The 18,126-nt window shown below is 47.0% G+C and overlaps 1 protein-coding gene across 2 annotated transcripts in view; it reads left to right on the top strand.

The window, feature by feature from the left end:
- The first annotated feature begins 1,094 nt into the window (after positions 1–1,094).
- NSUN7 (NOP2/Sun RNA methyltransferase family member 7) overlaps positions 1,095–18,126 on the top strand; it is a 972,952-nt gene continuing 955,920 nt past the window's right edge. For both annotated transcript variants that reach the window (XM_078678273.1, XM_078678274.1), the window contains exon 1: positions 1,095–1,250. The gene's annotated coding sequence lies outside the window, so the exon portion shown is untranslated. The remainder of the gene's footprint in view (positions 1,251–18,126) is intronic.

The raw sequence follows: 18,126 nt of genomic DNA, 5'->3' as shown, positions 1-18,126 counted from the left end.
AGCCCTTTAGAAAGGGCAAATTTCGAACACACTCACTTCCTTTCACCTTTCTCTACCTGCCCACTGAAACCTAAAAAACCCTTACCACCATTTACCGCTGCCGACCCCTGATCCTAAACAACACTTTAAAACTTTTACTACCACTACTCTGTAACCTTACCGACCACTAAACAATCTTCACTGCCCTTCCTACCATACATGCCATCATTTTAAAAGAGGGCAATTTCAAAAAAGAATTGGGAGAATGTATTTTTCCTATTGACTTCTATTGAGGACGACTCCTTATCGGGTCAATTGTCATGTATAGGACTTGCAAATGTGCTGCAGCAAGGTCGGATATCAGAAAAACAATGATTTTTTTTACTTACTATGCTCTTCCTTACCCCACACCTAAAAACCCGTTAACAACTTCACCACTAAGAATCCTTATCAACATTAAATATGATTGAGCCACAGATTTCAATAAACGTATACAAACAGGCAGTTTGCTTAGGTTCACTTGAAAATCCCCAAGGCTGTGTCCTTCGCCCCTGATGTATGGAATTTGACTAGTATGTTCAAAATGCACAATTTATCACTATTTTTTAGTGACTCGACGCATAACTCTGCCTCAGTGTTTGAAGCGGTAACCGCGCCTCCATAGACGACCTCTTAGGGTTCAGGTCTAGTTGCGCCTCTGGCCCCCATGTAGGGCACTGTGTGAACTCCGACTCTCCCAACCCTATACTACCTCTGGACTGCTCTCTCCGTGCTCCCTGGACTCGCCCGTGCACTTCAATGCCCCTCTCACAAACTCTTTACTTTCTTCTACCTCGCTTTAGTACCTCTTTGTGCTACTCATCCTTACGGTATACTCCAGTACCCTGCTCACTTTTCCCGTTCCCCTCTTGCCACTTCCACACTTATTATTTTACCCTCCGCGCTTCCATGGTACGACATTCCCGTTCCCCTCTTGCCACTTCCACACTTATTATTTTACCCTCCGCGCTTCCATGGTACGACATTCACTCTGAGCGGAGAGCAGCTCGAATCTTCTGTGTTGGTCACGTGATAAACGCGAGGCAACGTCGTTGCTAAGGGCGGTTTCTGTCACGGGAATCAGCCGCCCTCCCATCGGGCATACTTTGTTTAGTTGTGGCAGGAGCATCCTCCCGCGGGCCAAATCTGAGATTTTAGGAGAAGTGTCAGAGCAGGTTGAGGACAACAACACGAGCGGACCTGAAAGACAACACCGCGGCTCCTGACAGCAGGTAAGATGTGTGCGCAGCGGACGCAGGACTGAACGACTCTAGCCAGTGTTATAGTATCCGTTTTAAATAGCAAGCATACCATGCCTAAGTAGAGCATTAACATAAACTCGCATGGTAAGCCTGTTGATTATCTTGGGGGTAATTGAAAACATAGACTGTTTGTATTTAATTCTTCCTGGGTTGTTAACCTGACTAACAATAATAGAACTTTTACGTTTGTAGCATGCCCTATGTATGTGAAAGTGTTTAATAATAGTAAATTATCAATGCTGGAAATGGAGCACATTTAATATGGGAACCAGCCAGGGTCGGATTGGCATAACAATTAGACCCGGGCACTCCCCTAAAAATTGACCACGTTCCCTGTTGGTTCCGTTTCACGAAATACCAGTTGGTTTGTTTCTTTGGACTCATTTTTACAGCGTACAGAAATCTAGAGGCACTGCATTTTGGGTGAGTTGAAATGAAATGGTCCAAGGGCCACATCACCTGATCTAGTTAAGGTTGCCTGCCACCTGGCCGGATTTTAAATCACCCAAACCCGGTATATTATCCTCTGATCAGTATGTCTTTGAAACAATAAAAACGTAAGGTGAACGCACTTTAAAAAGTGTTCTAAAACTGTGTTATTTATCTCTGACTGATAGGTAAACTAATTAAAGGCAGAAAAGCCATGGTAAAAAATAATATGAGTGTTTTTATTTAGAGAGTCCTCTTTAATTATCGTACAGGCCTTTGCAGAATCTTTTAACTCGGCCCAAGGGCATTGGATTGATTTACATGGGCACTAATTACACTGTACTACTCAATATCAAATTAATTTTTACTAGAGTCCTTGTGATATCAAATTATTTGCCCAGAATGACAGGATGTTCAGCAGAGGCCGGGACCCGGACCAAATTTCAATGTCGGCAGCTTAGGTCCTTATGCCACATCCTCTCTATTGTTCTCTCTGGGCAAGGTGGTCTCAAAGCAAGGCCTATGCAAATAAACACACAGCCTGCTTCACCAACAGACCCCCCAGGATATAGCGGCATGGATTAGCAAATTTAGCGGCACAAAAATGGAAATTTAGCGGCACAAATATGGACATTTAGCACCAATTTATTTGGCCATTCTTTCAACAACAAACACAGATATCGTAGTTTTTTTAGTTATTTAAACCCTTCCATGCTCATGACGAGCTCAGCTCGTCATGAGGTATACCTCTTGTGTGTAAGATAAGCAGCAGATTGACATCTACACATAAGGCATCTGATTTTATCCGAATTTACATTTGCACCCCACCTCGTTAATCGGTCCGGTGTATATACCTTTGCCATTTCTTTCATCAATGACATGCATCGCTGAAACAACAAATGCTTGTCTATACAAATTGACAAGTACAAATATACCTACTTTTACATTTATCAATTGTGAGGACATATGCATGTTTAAAGTTACAATGCAGTCTGATATCAGCAATTGTTAGACAAAGGAATTTGTCTAACTAGTGGGTGCAATGCGGCAGCCTTTAATCTCTATGTATTCTGACATGGATACCTACAAGCTGACAGTACTACTACACTTTCACAACTGCATTCAAAGTAGTGATGTCATCAATAAGGTCAGTGGTGGTGTAGCAGAGGTCACAGGCAGCCATAAATTGATTATCCGTGATTTTTTGGGTCGTGGATTGTAACCATGACATCCTATACACTGTTTGGTGAGAGGGAGTAAAATCTAGTGATGCAGTGTTCAGTGGACTGGGGAATAAGAAAGATTAAATGTGCTAACGGACAATACAACAGATAGTTTTTGCCACATTTACTAGGTAGGTCGTTGTTATTTGAGGAACTTCAGCCACCGAAGTAACTGTTATCTCAAAATGCACTCTGGTGACTAGTGCCAAACTCTTTGTAAAGATTTTTAATGCACACGTGCACACTGTGCAATCCCAGCCTCGGTGTTGCACCTGTTCGAAATTTCGAGGGCCGCCACTGGGTTTTTCTCCTGTAAGTATCTTACCAATCTGCATCTTTCCTCCCCTCTTACTTTCCCCCTTCCATCGCTGCACCTATTACCTGTCCTCATCCTCCAGACTGGTTGTTTTTTCTCTTCTTTTTCTTTCATCTATGCTTTCACATACTCTTCACTGCCATCTCCCCTTCAACACAGCCTCCTCTCTACCCTCTGTTCCCTTTAATAGTTTTTCAGGTTTGCTTCTTGTTCAGTCTCCTTAACTTCTGTCTGCCCCTTCTTTTTCTTCCTCCCTTCTCTTCCTCTTTGCACAGTCTTTCCCTTCCAGATTGTCTTTGATTTCCCCACTCACTCCTTTCCACGTCTGCGCGTTATTCGACCCATTCAGACCACCAATCGCCTGCAATTCCTGAGATAAATCGCGCCGCGTGTCCAGAATTAGGGATGCGGGCAGAAGCGGTCTTCCTTACATTCCTCTCCCTCCCTCGCGCCTTCCCGCTCGAGCCCTCCATTCTGCTACAGCTCGCGCGCACGTCCAGTCTTTACCCAGGATATAGCGGCTTTTGTAAAACTGCCGCGATTTCTACAAAAGTGCCGATTTTGCGTGGAGGGTCTGACCAAGGGCTGAAGACATTGGGGCCAAGGTGACAACACCTGGCCTCCGGCAAGGCCGTGGCCACTTCTCTTACTCACTCCTTCAGGTACGGGTCAAGAAAAAGTACACAACTGTGAGGTGAAATGGCCCAACAGCCAGAGCAACACCTGCCCCCAGAGAGGCCGTTTCTCAGACTCCCTCCCCTGCCCACCATCGCCTCATTGCGATGGCCTGGCAGGGGAGTAATGAAGCAGAGGGCCTTAAAAACTGCCCACATGTTGCTCTTGGGCACCTGCGCATTGCCCAACTGTCAGCCTTACCAGTCCGACTGTGCTAGAAACCCAGGGCTTTAAGTGGGCCGGATCTTGCCGGTGCTGAGCACCTGCATTTCTAAAAAGCAGGTGCCGAAACTGGTCTCTATCAGGCTCTTAATTTTTGCCTTCACCCTCGGGGTGAAAAAAAAATCTTAACTCTGCAGCAGGACCACTCTTCACTGACTGAGGTAACTTCAAAGAGACTCGTTATAGTTCTTTCATACTCTCATCATTTCAGAACGGAAGTACTTTCAATATTATAAGCAACAAAAACATAGTTGTTGCTTATTTATCTTACGCAACTAACAAAGCCTATAGCCATAGCTTGTTGTAGGTGTAATGTTTCTCGTTGTACGACAGTGCAGGGATGGGACTTTTGATGAAAGTGTGACTACAGGGCCTCCCTCTCATGCCCCGTGGGAGCTGGTGCCCCCCTTGAAATTGGGTAATGTCCTAATAATGCTGAGGTAAGTATATGCCTTTCTTTAATTTTCTCACATGCAAATAGCATCCGCAGGTCAATCAAGTCTTCAGGGGAGTGACTTCTTCGCTATCCACCCTGACGAAAGCCCAGGACCTTGCACAGGCCAATCGGAGAGGGCTGAAACATGTTGGTGATTTAGTATCATAGGACCATTACATCCTTTTAGCCCTTTATACATTTTTAACCTTCCCTCCCACCCCACTAATAAAGGATACTTTTGGAGTAGCTAAGGAATTTCATCTTTAAAGTTACGCCCCCATACACCCATTCTTTATAAGTGCTGCCTGGAATGCGGTTGAGCCCACCCCGACCTTTAAGAGTTGGGTTGAACCCGATGATGAAGCATGTCCACTATTAGAGTGAGTAAGGGTTGTACATAGAAAAGGGTTTCTTTCCCTTCCCACCCACAATCATGGGTGTGATGCCACCGGCGTACCGACAATTCTCCATCTTTTATCTGTTTCAAAAGGAGCCATTTTGGTTCCAGAAGGTATCCTTTTGTGTCTTTGAGTATATTTCTGGAAGAACGTATCCCTTCAATCCTCTTCGTTGAGGACCTCTCTACCCTCTTTAGGTTCCCACTCGGGACCCCTAACTTTGTAATAGAATGACAGTCAATATATACATTTATTTTTATAAAAGTGTGCTACATAAAAATTGGACAGAAGGTCAAATGTAAAAGTAAATCTGTTCTTGCTTAGTTGGCTGCAAAGAGGCTGCAGATATCTTTGTGTGTACTGCAATTGTCAGGCATAATAATAATGGTAAGTTAACTCTAGTGGTTAATGCATTTGTTAGACTCATCTGTGGTTTGTTCAGTTACCGTTTTGACTCATAAAGAAGCACAAAGGGTTAATGTGCCTATTGCAGAGGACACTGTGTAACATACAGATCACATATTTGCATTTTATGTAGATAGCACAGTGACTTACTGCTTTGTCGTAGATATCCTTTTGTAACCTGCATTTCTTAATTTGCAACCCTTCTGATAAAGCAAAGTGAGCTATGAACCGGCATGAAGGAGTGCTAACTGTAGGCATGGGTTTAGAACGACATTTTTTTTTCTAAACCATTTGTTATTCTTAAGTTGCTTAAAAGGGTTCCTTTGGTTAGTGATAAAATCTTCTTAGTACAGACAACCGAAACCACTGTGTTATGTTTTAAATCCTAACTTTGTGTTTCTCCAGACCATGCTCTCCCAAAATATAATACTTGTTTTATAGACATTATGTGACTCCTACACCTTGTAACCCTCATTGTCTGATGTAACATTTCCTGTACTTTGATATAAACTATTGTAATATTGTTAGAAATGGAGGTTTCTAGTTGGCAGGTTGTTACCCTGTCCAAGTAGGGACCCTTCTTCCTAGTCAGGATAAGGGAGTTACACTTCTAAATTAACCCCTACTCACCCCCTTGGTAGCTTGGCATGAGCAATCAGACTTATTTCAGAGGAAGTGTGTAAAGCATTTCCACATACCATACAGTAATACAGTGAAAACACTACAAAAGGACACCACACCAGTTTTAGAAAAATAGCCAATTCTTATCCGAGTAAAACAAGACCAAAACGATAAGAATCCAACATACAGTTATTAAAAATACTCATAAAGCAAGAATAGACTTTAAAAACAGTTCCTTGAAGTCAATAGCTCCTTCTGGGGATATCCCAGTGTTGTGAACACACAAATCAAACAGTTCTGGCTGACCACGGCGTCATGGGCCAGCTATGGTGTCGAAAAGACTCGCAAAACAGTACCTTTAAAAATTGTAGGGCACTTCAGGACCTTGCGATGAGCCTTGAAGAGCGGAGTCTTCAGGAGTTGATTCCGGAGGTCGGTGCAGGAGACGTAGAGCCCTTGAAGTCGCATGTGTTGCAGGTCAAACTCTGTGCGGTTGAAGTCGGGAGCGCCGGCGTTGGGGCTGTTGTGTGAAGTGCAGCGGGGTGGCGTATGGTGCCCTCAGGTCGCGGTGCAGGCTTTGCTCCGTGAGGGTCGTCCAGTGGCATCGGTGAGAACAGGGCTGCAGTGTGAAGTGGGACAGTGCTTGTCGTGGCGCTGGCAGCTCACGGTGCAGGTAGCGTCGTTGTTGTTGAAGAGCAGATGTCAGTCGGCCAAGGCTGTGGTGTGGGACGGGGCTGGGCATAATGAAATTTATAAGCAGTGCTCCAAAACCACAGTGCAGGCAGCGGAGTCAATGTCGGCGTAGACCGTTGTCGTCGGGGATGCTGGTAGCAGATGAACTTGAAGTCTTTGCTGTTCTGGAGACTTCTTAAATAGGGGACAATATCTACCTCAAGCCCTTGGAGAAACTCAGGAAAATAAGTTGCAGAAACTCCAGTCCTTTCACTGCCCAAGACAGAAGCAGCCACTGTAGGACAACACAGCATAGCACACAGTAAAGTGGTAATCTATCCTCACAGCTTCTCTAGCTCTTCTTGGCAGGTTTCTTGATCCAAAAGAGTTCTAAAGTTCTGGTTTCAGGGCCCCAGTATGTATACCACATTTTACTTTGAAGTTTACTTTAAAGGTATTACAAATAAAGTTCTTCTGGCTCAGGTCAGGTTTACCACAGGAGGTGGAGACAGCTTTGTGAGAGTCACCCACAGTTCATTCAGATGCAAGCAACAACTCCTCCTACTACTCTAAATGCAGCCAAGTCTATTCAGCCTGGCCATGAGTCACCTAGGAAAGGTAGAAAATGCCTCAACCCCACCCCTGTATCAGGCTAGTGTAAATGCACACTCCCTGCTCCTGTCACTCTAAACCCAGACAGGGAATACATAAAAGGCAGTGGCACGCAGGATGGTTAAGCAAGAAAAGGCCCACTTTCTAAAACATAAAAAACATCTTCACTAAAAGATGTATTTTTATATTCTGAGTTTAGGCATACCAAACCCCACTTTTATATCAGCTTCTCCTGGCAAGCTACTTTTGTAACAGTGTTACAAAGCAGCTCTCATGTTAACCTATGGGCGAGATAGCCTTTGAACAGTAAAACAAAATGTACAGTATTTCACCATCGGGACATGTTAAAAACACCAGTACATGTCCTACCTTACCCTCAAATAAAACACCCTGGCAACAGGGGTACCTTGGGCCTACTTGAGGGGTACCTTATGTGTGAGAAAAGGGAAGGTTAGGGTTTGGCAAGTGGGTGCACTTGCCAGGCCGACATGGTAGTAGAAACTGCGCACCGACAGTGCAGTGGCAGGTCTGAGAACCCTTTGAAAGGCTGCTTGTGTGGGTGCCACATTCAGTTTTTCAGCATATTCAGCATTTGGATTACCAGCCCGCACACACAAAGTCCACTGTACTAGGGTCTTAGGAATAAATCAAATAAGCCAATCATGGAAACACCAGTCCATAAACACTATTTACAGTAGGAGCATTTGCACTTTAGTACTGATGAGCAGTATTAAATTGTGCAGAAACACTAAACCTGCAAAAACAATACCCAGAGTACCACAAAAACGAGAAGGGTAGAAGCAAAAAGACAGGGAAAACACACCAAAATATGCCAGGTCTAACACATGTCCCCTCCAGCTGAAAGTAGGGAGAACTACCTAACCTCTTGTGAGTTCTCTTCACTAAGGTGGAAGGACCTGGATAGACCATCAGTGTTAGCGTGTTCTGTGCCAGGGTGGTTTTCCACCATAAAGCCCATTCCCTGTAGGGGGATGGACCACCTTAAAAGTTTTGGGTTCTCAACCCTTATTTGCATTAACCATCTGGCCTGTGATCTGTCTGAACTCAGACGTGAGTCCCAAACAAGTAGGGTCTTAGCCTCTTCTGTGCCCAGACCACAGAAAAAGCCTCACGCTCAATTACACTCCACGGCTCTTCACTGGGGAGTAGTCTGCTGCTAAGAAAGGCCACAGGCTGGTCTAGGCCCTCTTTGTTCAGTTGTGAGGGCACCGTTCCCACACCAAGCTCTGAAGCATCCATCTGCACTACGAATTCCTTGGAGAAGTCGGGTGCCTTGAGCACGTGCATCGTGCCCAAGACTGCCTTCCGAGCATCAAAAGCGGTCTAGCAGGCATCAGTCCAGATCACCTTCTGAGGCTGCTACTTGGAAGTCAGCTCAGTCAAGTGGTAAACAATGGTGCCATAGCCCTTGACAATCCTCCTATAGTAACAAGGGAGACCTAAGAAGGCCTTCACCTCTGTCTTGGGCTTGGGGGGGGAGCTCCCAAGTCAGAATGGTGTCAATCTTAATTTGTAGGGGTGCCACTTGGCTGCTGCCTACCTGGTGCCATAAGTACACCAGAGATCCCTCCCCAATCTGGCACTTACTGGCCTTGATCATGAGGCCCGTCTTCTGCAGCACCTTCAACACTTCACAAAGGTACTGCAGGTGTTCCTCCAAAGTGGAACTTAACATGGCAATTGTCATCTAGGTAAGCGGCGCTGAAAACCTCCCGTCCAGCCAACACCTGCTTATCCAACCTCTGGAAGGTGTCGGCATTTTTCAATCCAAAGGGCATAACCCGGAACTGGTAGTTTCAATCTGGGGTTGAAAATGCAGACCTCTCCTTGGGCCCTCAGTCAAGGTAATCTGCCAGTAACCAGACGTCAAATCAAACGTGCTGAGCAATTTGGAAGCTCCCAACCGATCTATTAGCTCATCAGCTCTGGGAATGGGGTGTGCGTCAGTCCTGGTGATGGCGTTGAGCCCTCTATATTCCACACAGACCCGGGGTTTGCGTGTGGCAATGGGTGCTGCAGCCTTTGGGACCAAGACCACTGGGCTGGGCCAAGGACTGTTCGAGGGCTCTAACACCCCTAACGCCAACATCTTTGAAACCTCTTCTTTGAGGCAGGCCATGACCCTGTCAGTCAACCTGTAAATTTTGTGTTTGACAGGAGGACTGTCCCCAGTGTCGACATCATGGATGCACCAATGGGGTGAGGGAGAAGAAGCTGGCAAACTACCTGACCAACTGACAACAGTGCTCTGCTGCTCTGGGGTCAGTGTTGGGGAGAAGATCTCACCTTCAACTGACCCATCGTTCTCCTTGGTAGTTAGGAGGTCAGGGAGAGTTTTACTCTCCTCTTCCAACCCATCATCTGTCACCAAGAGCATGCTTACTTCAGACCTCTCAAAGTGAGGTTTGAGGCGGTTTATAGGAAAGACCCTTAGAGCGTTCCTGGTAGTCTGTAAGTCCACCAGATAGGTGGCATTACTCTTGCGCTCCACCAGCTCAAAAGGCCCAGTCCATTTGTCTTGGAACACGCGGCTCTACAGGGACTATGACCTACACTTTTTGTCCAGGTTGAAACTCAACCAGAGTGGCATTCTGGTCATAACAGCGTTTCATCTCTTCCTGGCTGGATTCCAGGTTCGCCTGAGCGAGCTTCCTGAAGTGTGCAGTCTGGTTTCTAAAGGCCAGCATGTAAATAAACACATCCTCAGGAGGTTTCATAGGAGCTGTCTCCCAGCCTTCTTTCACCAATTCCTCTCACAGGGTTCCTACACAGCAACTCAAAGGGACTGGACCCTAATTACATTGGCGGTACCTCCCTTTAAGCAAAGAGAAAGAATGGCAAGAGGACGTCCCTCTTATGCCTCATAGGTTCTGACAGACCTTTGACCATGCCTTTTAGGGTTTGGTCAAATCTCTCCACCAAACCATTACCTTGAGGGTAGCAGGGAGTGGTGACATTGTTGGTCACACCTCACTCCTTCCACAGGAATGTCATGTACTTGGATATGAAATTGGTTCCTTGATCGGATACCACCCCTCTGGTGAAACCCACTTGGGAAAAGATCCCCATCAATGCCCAGCCCACCACTGGTGCCCTCTTTGTCCTCAGGGGGATAGCCTCCGGGTACCAGGAGGCATGGTCCACCAAGACCATGATGTGCCTGTTGCCCATGCCTTTATTGGGGTCCAGGGGCCCCACTATAATAAAACACCTACCTGCTGGAAAGGGGTGCTCACCAAGGAAAAGGTTTGGAGAGGGGCCTTCCCCTTGCTCCCACTCTTACCACGTGGTGGCAAGTCTGGCAAGACCTGCAATGGGCAAGTACCTTTGCATCTGGGGCTAAAAGAAGTGGGTGACAATCCGGTCAAAGGTCTTGTCCTTTCCCAAATTTCCTGCCAAAAGCACGTTGTGAGCCAAACCCATTAGGAAGGTTCTGAGGCACTGGGGTACCACCAGCACGTGGGCTGTCCCAGGGTCAGCAACATTGGGCTCGCTGTATAGGAGATCATTCTCCGAATAGACCAAGTGTGACCCAGACTGATCACCCGCTGCTTGGTTTGCAGCTTGACACTACAAGCCCTCCAGAGAAGGGCATTCTTCTTGCTCCCAGCAGAACTCTTTCCTGGTGGGACCCCCTTCTTGCTGCCAATGGGTCAGCTCAGATAAGTCCCCCAGTTCAGCCACTTGTTCTCTTGTAGGTTCTGGGGCCTCCCCCTCAAGGTCCGCCTCCTCCCAGACCGTGGGAACTTCAAGGGCGGGTTTCCCGCGTCCCCTGCCCTTTCTCTTGGTAGGTATCTGGGCAACTTTTTCTGGCTCCAGCTCCTTCTGATTACCCTTGCTGGCTGCCATGGATCAAGTGGGCACGCATGCCTACTCTGGCAACCCAAGCATCTCTAAGTGAGACCTGAGCTCTACATTCTTCCACAGGGACTGCTCCAGGTCGTTACCTAACAGACAATCTACACGTATGGTAGAGCTCACAACAACCCTCTAGGGACTTGAGACCCCCCCCTCCACTTAAAGGGAACCTGCGCCACCTTACACTGGCACTCTGAATTGTCTACCAAAATTACTTGGTGGAATTCACCAGGGACTAATTGCTCCTCTGAGACCAGGTGACACCGGACTGAGGTCACACTGGCTCCCGTATCTCTGAGAGCCTCTATGCTTTTCCTATTGATGGTCATCCAGATGTTTGACTTTTTAGTGTTTGCAGGCACCTGGCTTCCCTGGACCATCTCACTGTCCCCTAGGGAAACAAGGGTCATCTCTGGGGCGTCCCCATCCTCCTCAGGGTCCACCTCCTCCCCAAATGCTACACTAGCCATTACGTTGGACTGGCCACCGGTTGGTGGTTGTGCGCCCTTTGAGCATTTAGGATTTCCCTTCACAGGACCCACATTGTCACACGTATAGCATTTCCAGGGTCCTGTCTCTGCAAGCTTTCCTGTAAAGACCCATGGTTTCTTATCTCCTGGGAGGGGGGTGGGAATCCTTACCCTGGGAACTAGCTTGAGGCCCTTTATAGAACTCCTTTGCCTTACCTTTGTCCCCCCCCCACTCTTCTGCTGTAAACCCTGCCCACCTCTGGCGGAGTCTCCCCCAACACCTTCTAGCGGACCCTGGTCAGCTTACTATTAGTCGCTTGCGCAGGTCTGTAAAACATAGACTAGACAAGTGTTCCCAGGCAATCAGATTGTAGAGCCCCTGAAAATCTGTTACATTACTGCCCATCACCCAACCATCCAATGACTTGCAAAAAGAATCTACACATTCCAACCAAGTGTGTGCATCAGTCTTCCTACTGGACCTGAACTGATACCTTTACTTGTCAGGAGTGAGACCATACTTAGTGAGAAGGGCCTCCTTCATGTCAGTGTAGGTGAGGTTCTGCCCCTTACCCAAAACCAACAAAGTGTCCCTCCCCTTATCCGTGAATTGATTGAATAATCGAGCATCCCAATTCCTCTCAGGAGCCGCAGTCATGTCGATGCCTGCCTCATAGCCCTGAAACCACCTCTGTATGGCATCCCCCTTTTTGTACTTCTTGAGTACATTCTTGGAAATGTGTACCACTTCATCAGAGTACGTTGAAGAATTGCTGCCACTGTCTATGCTGGACCTACTCTTTTGCTCCAGTTCTTCGATATAGTGCTCATGGCCTAAAACCATCTTTTGTGATTTCATCTTGAGCCTCTCTATTTCTAATTGATGCCTCTAAAACAAGACCAAAACTAGAAGAATGCAACACAGAGTTATTAAAAATTACTCATAAAGCAATAATAGACTTTAAAAACAGTTCCCTGAAGTTGATAGCCCCATCTGGGGCTATCACGGTGTCTTTAACACACAAATCCAACAGTTTTGGCTGACTATGGCATCACAAGCCAGCTACGAAGTCGGGAAGACCCGCAAAACAGTATCTTTAGAACTGTAGTATGTCGGGGACCTTGCGATAAACTCCAAAGAGCCGGCATCAGTTCCAGGCGTCAGTGCAGGAGTTGTTGGGCCCTTGAAGTCATACGTGTTGCAGGTCGAACTCCGTTTGATTGAATTTGGGTGCGCCAGCGGGCATTGGGGCTGCGGTGCCCTGAGGTTGCGTGCAGGCAGCGGCTCACTGACTGTCATCCAGTGGCGTTGATAAGACCAGGGCTGCGGTGCGAAGTGGGACGGTGCTTGTCGCGGTGCTGGCAGGTCAAGGTGCAAGCAGCGGCATCATCGTAGTTGAAGCACTGTCATCAGCTGACAAATGGGAGTCAATGGGGCCGATGTCGGTGTGCCACGGCTGCGGTGTGGGACGGAGCGGTAGGCCATGGCTGCGGTGTGGGGTAGGGCGGTGCGTCGTGCACTTCTTGCATACACACACAAAGCCACAGCCCCTGCTTTTCGCACAAGCACGCACGCACACACACGAGCGCGCACACACACACACACAGACACACACACACGCACACACACGAACACACACAGACACACGAGCGCACATACACGCACACACACACACACACACACACACACGTACAGGGACAACCCCGCAGCCACCGCCGCCGCCAACCCCACCCCCCCCAGGGGTGAGATGTCCCCCCCTCTTTCCTCGCACTCACCGGAGAGGTCAGCGCGGGCCTCGCCGAGCAGCAGGAGGCAGGCGGTGAGCAGCAGCGGCGGCTCCATGGCGCTCGGTCCGTTCTTTTGTCTGACTGACTGCCGGCGTGTGCCCCCACTCGGCCTCCTATACAGCTGCAAAAGCGAAAGAACAAGGACCAGTGCGTCCCTCCTACGCACTGAGAAAGCGCGCGCGTGCCCGCCCGCCGCGGAAAGAGAGTACGGACAAGGACCCGGGTCTAATATCAGCTGCGCACGACCCGAGCCCGAGAACAGGTCATTTTTTATTTATTTAATGCATTTATCTATAGCGCGGACTTTACCCGAAGGCGTCAGAGTGCTTCACAATAGGAACAGAACTGATACTTGAGGAGAAAATTACAAGAGAAGCAATTACAAAATCAAACTTTAAGTGACATGAGGCAAAAGTGACAATTGTTAGCGAACAAATACAAAAGGTTGCAAACGGTACATTACAGGGACTTTGTCAATGCATGCTAATGACAGTGTGTGTGATGACCAAGTGATTCCAGATACTTGTGGAACTCACTATGGAGAGGAGTCATTCCTGTTGCATGTACTGCCTTCATTCAAAGCGACAATCACAAGTCTCCGTAAAAGGTAAATAAACCCATGCACCTCTTTTCTTCCGATTACCTCGGTCAAGGGCAAGTCTAAGGCGAAAATAACAATTTCTTTGAATGAAATCATTTTCATTTCGGAAGTGATTTATTATTATTACAGTCTGATGTGCTAGGAGGATAGCTGTCTGTGCATGCAGTGAGTAGAATTTAGTAATAAGGGATTAAGCGTCGGCACATTTCAGCTGTTCCCAAGTTTTGCTTGCCTCACCCTCACCAGTAGTTGGATAAAATTAAAACGCCTACAGTAAGAATCAAAGGCTCGCCCTCACAAGTCGAACATCTAATTTGAATGATATGATGCCCGTCTTGAGGGGGCTCGTGTTTCCATATTTAGCATTAAGGCCAAGGCAATTTAATGAAAACATCCCATTTCGTTGTGCAAGACAGGTAGAAAGTATTTTACAGTGTAGGTTGGCCGCAAGATGTACACTGTGTGCTGGATTTATTTTGTGAGGACAAAACTGAAAAGTGTAACACACGTGAAGAAATAAATGAGTATTAAAGATGCCTGCGCTCAGTCGTGTGTGCAACCCTTCATGCATCTCTACTTTCAAGAAAGTTCGCCATTTTCATTTTCCTAATATATTCTTAAGACTTTCATCTATTAAGTGGATGAAGTCAGTCATGGTCTGCAATACATATTTGAATGTTTAACCTTTAGCAAAGGGATTTTAGGTTCCAGTTAGTTTTGCTGAATAAACACTAAATTGCAATGTCCTGCAAACACACTGCTTGCAGTGACACAGGCCGCTTTAAAGGATATGTGTGGGGGCAGTGCGACCCCCAAGGGGATCTGACCGTGTTTACCGCAGACTTCACCAGAGTTGAGTTGATAGGTGAGATGTCTAAACAGGCAGGCGCTGCTAAAAGTTGGCTCCAGCAAATGGCCTGTGACTAGTTATAGTGCATCAATCTATGGCCGCCAAGTTCCTGGTGGCTTCCCTTGTGCAAAATGTACTGTTAAATGTACTCATTTGTTCACTATGTTTTCAAAATGTATTTGGGGAGAGCCATCCAACACCCCTTTGAAAGAGTTGGGTTCGCTCATTCACTTTGTCCAGTTCAAGGTATGTATTTAGGCCCCACCTCATTTCACATTTAAACATCACAGCCACCACTGTGTATACACCCTAACAGTACCTACCTCCAGAAGTGGACTCATTCTCTCAACCAGCCAAACACACACACATTGTGTGTGTGTGTCTCTCTCTCTTCCATTATAAAAATAGCCCAGGGGAACATTCTGAAAATGATGTACAGAAATGTTAGACCACGAAACAACCCTAAAAGCAGCACTTGCTTCAAAGCCCGGTCAGAGGTAATACACTCTATGTAAATGAAACTGTAATGCTAAACAATGTTATCATACCGTGAGTGCCAGGTATTTAGGTTTTAGACCTCAGAATAAATGCGCTATCATACACAGCATCACTCAACGCCACAGCATCACTCAGCGCCACAGCACCACTCAACGCCACAGCACCACTCAACGCCACAGCATCCCTCAACGCCACAGCATCCCTCAACGCCACAGCACCACTCAACGCCACAGCACCACTCAATGCCACAGCACCACTCAACGCCACAGCACCACTCAACGCCACAGCACCACTCAATGCTACAGCACCACTCAACGCCACAGCACCACTCGGCGCCACAGAATCACTCCGCGCCACAGAATCACTCGTCACCACTGAATGCCACAGCACCCCACAACGCCACAGCATCACTCAATGCCACAGTGCCACTCAATGCCACAGCACCACTCAATGCCACGGAACCACTCAATGTCACAGCACCACTCAGCGCACAGTATCCCTCAGCGCCACAGCATCCCTCAACGCCACAGCATCCCTCAACACCACAGCATCCCTCAACGCCACAGCACCACTGAACGCCACAGCATCACTCAGCACCACTGAACGCCACAGCATCACTCAGCACCACTGAAAGCCACAGCATCACTCTGTGCAACCATTCAACAACAACTGGTTCTAATATGTTCTCTCAATGTTTCACGATTTATTACAAATGCCACAAAAAGATGTTAATATTTCACTTCTGTTCTTGGGTTTTCATCACAATAAAATACACTGAACATAATCTTACCAAAAGTTATTTACAAAAATTTAAGCTATTGCCATTATAAATTACAATAACTTTTATTTAAGTATTAATTATTAACAAAAATAAAAGCCATTGTTATTTGTAATATTAATACATCTAAGTCATGTAAATACAACACATATTGCATTAGAAATGCTATAGGTGTCACGTTTGCGAAAGTTAAAACTATTGGCATTGTAAATGACAAAGCTATTAATTTCGCTATTTTCAAAACCAACACATAAATAAAATATTTGTCATTTACAATACCAATACCTCAAACTTTCCTAATGCGAGACCTATTGCATTGCAAATGCTTGTTTGGTATGAGGACGATGGTCACTATTACAAGGTCACAAATAAGATCCTAACCTCCAGGGCTTCGTACACCGCACTCTTATGCAGTGTAACTATATCCCGCCCACACACACATTTAAAAAACTCCGGTGGCAAACATTGGGTCCTGGGGTCCTCCGTGTCTTGAATTGTTTCAGCACCTCTGCGATCTCTCCCTCTATGTCTCTCTAAGAGTAGTCTATGATATACAGAGAGGGGTCGAGCAGGAATATCTCTTGTAAAACCTTTTAGCCCCTCCATGGGCAACATAAATCATGAAGTATATAGTTTGCCCAGGAATGCCACAAAAAATCTGGGCAACCTCCTGTGCTGTCTCTGCCCTCTCACCTTCCTCTGAAAGTAAGCTATGGACCCATCTTCTCGTTGTGGCAACCATTCCAGTAGCTTACCATCCTTGTTCCCCACCTCATACAATCTGTCATGTTTTGCCATATAGTGGGCTTGGTCACAGAATGTAATATGTCTCCCATACCATTATCGAGGTTTCCAGCGCTCAACCGTTCCTTTTACCGCTCTCTGTTTTTAGGTCTCGCCTACGCAGCGCGCATGCGCAGCATAGGCAAAAAGACCTTTTCTGATCGCCATGGCTTTTCAGCCAAACACGTGCACGCGTTCCGTTGCCTTCAATGGCAACGTGTGCATGTGAGGAGATTTACTTGTGGGAGCGAGCGCCACCATATGGTAGCAATTATCGCTCCTGCAAGTAAATCGCGCAGGCCCCTTCCTCTCCCCTGCTTCTAGCGTGCGCGAACACACACAACTCCAGTGCTTTTTTTAACTTTAAGCGAGTGGCGCGCGCGCGACCAATGCTTGCAAGCGCCACTCTGCCTGCAGGCATTTAGTTGCTCGGAAGGTGTGAATAATGTGCAAATAAAAACAATCTGTTTGCCATTGCACTCTGTCAACAGACACAGTGCCTCGTGATCACATACTTAGGAGTTTCAGATTCATGGTGTAGCACTAGGGCAGGCGCGGGCAGGCGCGTGACAGACGTTCTCGTCATCCCACGGATAAAGCTCCTCTTGGTCAGCGCCTCACTTAACCTGTGAACACAATCAGACTTTTTACGTTCTGATTGCAGAGCGCACCAATAGCTCGCACGGGCCAATGGGTAAAAAGAAGAAGACGTGACAAATCGGCTCTGATGAGATTGGCGCCCATCTCCAGTCATTACCGCCTCTTTGCGAGGCTGGAGGCGAGCCGCGGGCCGGTGATGAGTATTAAATGGGCGAATAAGAGCTCCCACGTCCCGCCCCTCCCCCCACCACCGCTCACACCTCTGGTTTATCATATTATTATAGGACCCTAAAATGTAAAATCCCCCTCTCCCTCCTGGCCAGTCTCAAAGCCCCTTGAGGCGAATCGGTCTGCGGTGTGTTTAGTATTAATAAATGAATCAGTTAACGGAAAGGTGAGTAGCCGGGAACCGCGACATCTCAACTGGAGAAATGTGGCAGGGCAAAGTGCCAAGGACGCCAAGGGGGGGAAGGCAAGGAGCTAGAAAGCAATTCTCACAAACTCAAAGAGGACTGCGGTGTTCATACTATGGATGTGGGGGTACTAGAGGTATGACACCATCCTCCAGATTCACTTGTGAATGATAAGGC

This window comes from Lissotriton helveticus, chromosome 2_2, assembly GCF_964261635.1.
Source record: "Lissotriton helveticus chromosome 2_2, aLisHel1.1, whole genome shotgun sequence".
In the NCBI taxonomy this organism is placed as follows: domain Eukaryota; kingdom Metazoa; phylum Chordata; class Amphibia; order Caudata; family Salamandridae; genus Lissotriton; species Lissotriton helveticus.
This window is presented reverse-complemented; position numbering and strand designations above follow the sequence as displayed.